The following is a 5,006-nucleotide window of genomic DNA, read 5'->3' as shown; positions in this document are numbered from 1 at the left end:
TCTGCTCAGGTAATTAAATTTACATATGTGTGATACATTCAAAATGTCTCTGACATTACGACAACCTTCATAATGAATGAAGGTGATATTTTTTCCATTTAAGCTGTTGTATTTTAATAAGACCTCTCCTTAATTATACAGGGTGATTCAAAAAGAATACCACAACTTTAGGAATTTAAAACTCTGCAACGACAAAAGGCAGAGCTAAGCACTATCTGTCGGCGAATAAAGGGAGCTATAAAGTTTCATTTAATTGTACATTTGTTTGCTTGAGGCGCTGTTGACTAGGCGTCAGCGTCAGTTGATGCTAAGATGGCGACCGCTCAACAGAAAGCTTTTTGTGTTATTGAGTACGGCAGAAGTGAATCGATGACAGTTGTTCAGCGTGCATTTCGAACGAAGTATGCTGTTAAACCTCCTGATAGGTGGTGTATTAAACGTTGGTATAAACAGTTTACAGAGAATGGGTGTTTGTGCAAAGGGAAAAGTTCTGGACGGCCGAGAATGAGTGATGAAAATGTAGCACGCATCCAGCAAGCATTTGTTCGCAGCCCAGGAAAATAGACTCACAGAGCTAGCAGAGAGCTGCAAATTCCACATTCAACTGTATGGAGAGTCCTACGAAAAAGGTTAGTTATGAAACCTTATCGTCTGAAATTGGTTCAAGCACTGTCTGCAGCTGATAAGATTAAAAGAATCGATTTCTGTGATTTTATCCTTGCTCAAATGGAAACAGATGAATCTTTCGTTTCAAAGATTGTGTTTAGTGATGAAGCAACTTTCCACACTAACGGGAAAGTCAACCATCACAATGTCTGTATATGGGGCACTGAGAATCCCTGGAAACAACTCAGTATGAACGTGACTCGCCTAAGGTGAACGTTTTCTGTGCCATTTCAGCCAATAAAGATTTTGGTCCCTTTTTCTTCGAAGGTGCTACTGTAACTGGACTACAGTATCTGGAGATGTTAGAGAATTGGCTGTTCCCTCAGCTCGAACAAGAAGCACAATAATTCGTATTTCAGCAGGATGGAGCGCCACCACATTGGCACTTATCTGTCCGTAACTACCTGAATGTCAACTACCCGAGGCAATGGATCGGCCGCCAGGCAGCCCGTGACAGAGCACTTCGTCACTGGCCTCCAAGAAGCGCTGATCTTACCCCCTGCGATTTTTTTTTTTTTTTATGGGGGTATGTTAAGGATATGGTGTTTCGGCCACCTCTCCCAGCCACCATTGATGATTTGAAACGAGAAATAACAGCAGCTATCCAAACTGTTACGCCTGATATGCTACAGAGAGTGTGGAACGAGTTGGAGTATCGGGTTGATATTGCTCGAGTGTCTGGAGGGGGCCATATTGAACATCTCTGAACTCGTTTTTGAGTGAAAAAAAAACCTTTTTAAATACTCTTTGTAATGATGTATAACAGAAGGTTATATTATGTTTCTTTCATTAAATACACATTTTTAAAGTTGTGGTATTCTTTTTGAATCACCCTGTACAGTTAGTTCTGGCCCAAAAAGCCATTTTAAATGTTTTTAAAGTACAACAAACAGTAGCATTTCTACTGTAATTTGTAAGCCATGATGAACAGTAGCACATAGTGTGAGTTTGCTGCCTTTTTATTTCTGTGAGACCTCGCTATGTGTGTAAACCGAAAAATGGCTTTTCGAGCTGAAACTAGTTGCTTAACTAAAAATATTTTTAGTAACTATATTATCTTAAGTTGAAAAGTATCGTTTTCATCCAATGACATTAATAATTTTTGTGTCCTCTTTTTCACTTTTGCCATGTGGGTGTGTTCTGAGAAGGTCTATCACATGTTTGTTTCTAAGATTGGTACAGTTGTTTTCTGTCATTAGTTATTGTATGCTGCTTTTGACCACTGAGAATCAAATTTTTCAACTGTTTAATATCAGGATTTAGCAGCAAGTTCTTTTACTCAAGTGTTAAAAGGTGTTGTATCTAACAACTATTTTTCTGATCTGAAGATTGCCATGCAGGAACTCAACAAACTAGTTCTGATCTGATTCAAAGATTGCATTCATTTTGTTGGTGGAGACTGTGGGGAGCTGTCCTCTTCAGTCATCATTATCCAGAGGTGAAGCTAGTTTCCTTCAGTAGTGGCTGTCATTATTGACTTCAGTCTTCAAGAGTGTGTCTCAGAAATCATTAAATCAGCAGCAGACTGTTGGTTTATTGCATGAAGAGATTCCAAATACTGCTTTAAATTCACTTCTATCTTAAATTCAGTGCCATGTATGAATGTCTTCTTTTAAACTCCATTACTACCTCAGTCTAACTGATGTGTGTACAAAAGGAGTGAACAAGTGGCCCGTGTAATATGCCTAGTGTGTTAACAGTGTACACCACTACACTGTCTATTTTAGAAAATGAATCACTCTGCAGCAACCCAGAATGTCTCAGAATTCCCACACTATGCAGTACAGTATCCAAAGATTGTTATTCTGTGAAAAGAAATCCATTGGTGTTAATTAGATGTGTACTGTACTCTCCATTTAATGTACAAAAGCAGTTGTCCAGTAGCAATCCATTGCAAGAGGAGGGACAATTTCCAGTTTTGTTATTTATTTTATTTACCCATTTAAATAAAGCTGACTTAGGAATTTTCCCTTATGTGGGGACCGTTTGTACTAGATAATGTGTCTATTTGGAGTTCTATATTAGTATATTTTGCTGTTCATGTCACTTCTGCGTAATTTTTCATTGATTGTATCGATACTTGTTTGAATTCTGATATGTTGTGAAATTTCAAACATTTGGGAATCCCGTGATAAACTAGTACTATTAGCGTCAATTGTAGGCTTAAACTAAATTGTGCTCTTTCAAAATTTTTTAGAACAGTATGCCTATCATCCTCATTCAAAATAGTCTGTCTCTTATTTTGTTGTCCAATTATGTGAGAAATAGTTTAGTTTCAGAATTTTGAGATGCCTGCAAAACTATACTTTGTAAGTTAGTGCTACCAGTGTTTTGTATACGTAATTTACGTAGCAAATCAATGCTTTGTGGTTCACAGCTCAGCCAAAGTATACATCACCCCTGAATTTCATTGTATATCAATGCAAATAAATGTGTATTTTTGAGAATTTTCGGAAGTTACCATTGTCCTTTGCATAATCTGTGAGCAGTCGGGGTTTGTGATGTAGTTCCTGTAGCAGATTTTCTGCCAGACATTTTGTGTTACATCTGGTTTTCCCTTAACGCTCTACCGGCCAGAACTCTATTGGATCTTTTTTTTGCAAACTTTTATACATAAATATGTTACATTGAGTGATAAATTGAATAAAAAGTTGTTTTGAAAAGTTTATTAGAACAAAAACTACAGACGTCCCATTTTTGGGACGTTGGCCAAATGCGCTATCCAAATTCACAGTCTTATTCTCCATGCATAATATTGTAAGAAGCAACACAAACATTAAATAAAGAATATTTTAATATTATGGAATGTATATTCAGTATGAAATGAAGCAAAACACTTGTCATGTACACCAACATTGCACCTATCACAAATTTTTGTTGTTTTTTCCTTGCAGTAAGCACATCTCTTCTGTGTTTTACTTGGCACAAAGAAATGATTTCCTGGATCTAGTTGTACATCTGTGCTCACCCGTCCTCCCATCAATTTGCTGTCCGCCCTGGTAGCTGAGTGGTCAGCGTGACAGACTGTCAATCCTAAGGGCCCGGGTTCGATTCCCGGCTGGGTCGGAAATTTTCTCTGCTCAGGGACTGGGTGTTGTGTTGTCCTAATCATCATCATTTCATCCCCATCGACGCGCAGGTCGCCGAAGTGGCGTCAAATCGAAAGACCTGCACTAGGCGAACGGTCTACCCGACGGGAGGCCCTAGCCACACGACATTTCCATTTCCATCAATTTGCTTCCTTGTGGTCCTCTTTGTTTTGGTACTGATCCTTTTTTCTTTGATAGAAAAAACATCACTATTCTCTGTCGGACATCCAAAAGTAAGAGCTTCTCATTAGAGTTAGCAATTCGGTATGCACGCCATGTGTTTACTACGCAGATATATATCATCTGTGTGAATAATGGCCACCACCATTTCTTTGACCTTATCCTCGTCCTATAAAGTGATATCTGCTTGTCCAGTAGATATATGCCACCCATATGGGCATTGTATTCTTCAATGATATGTGGCAGTGTCACAGATATTTCCTTTTTCTTTGCCCGTGAGTATCTTTTAGTAGAACTCGAGGAATAATAGTACTGTTATTTGTCACTACACATACTGGTTTGTTGTCACTCCATTTCACAACCAGAACTTCATTCTCTTTGTAAAATATGTAGTCATAGAATCCTCGTTCCTTCCTTTTGCCATTCTTTTTGAGTCAATCAAAGGACATGCATTAGTTCGGATCTCTGTTATTGTTCCTGCAGCTTTCATTTTACTCTTTCCGAGTGTGATCAGTGTGTCAACACTGGTGAAAAAGTCGTCAAAGAAAAGCTTATAATTCGGATACTCTGATTCTGGAATCATGCTGGTTAGTTCATTTATTACCCTTGCACCTAAAGGCTCCTGTTTGTTGTCAGTCTTGCCACAGTATGGTGAAAAATTATAAAGAAAGCCATTGGAACTTGTAAGACACCAAATTTTATATCCAAATTTCATAGGCTTTCCCCTCAGAAACATTTTAGCTGAATGTTTGCCATAATAATGTACCATTATTTCATCAGTTGAGAGTTCTGAATGAAATACGCCAAATTTACCAAATTCCTATTTCAGCATTTCAAATTATAACCTCAGTTTGTACATCTTGTCGTTTCTGTCTATTTTGGAGTTGTCATTGAGATGAATGAATCTCTTTATTTCCCAAAACCTATTTCTTGACCTGGAGTTGAAGACTAAAGGAACACCGACATCAGGAACCTGTTCCCAGTACTTATTCTTGTGGGGAAGCTTATGATAACCACTCAGAAGTAGTATGCCAATAAATAATTTTAGTTCTTCTTCGGTTAGCAGAAAAT

This window comes from Schistocerca piceifrons, chromosome 4 (assembly GCF_021461385.2).
Source record: "Schistocerca piceifrons isolate TAMUIC-IGC-003096 chromosome 4, iqSchPice1.1, whole genome shotgun sequence".
Classification (NCBI taxonomy): domain Eukaryota; kingdom Metazoa; phylum Arthropoda; class Insecta; order Orthoptera; family Acrididae; genus Schistocerca; species Schistocerca piceifrons.
This window is presented reverse-complemented; position numbering follows the sequence as displayed.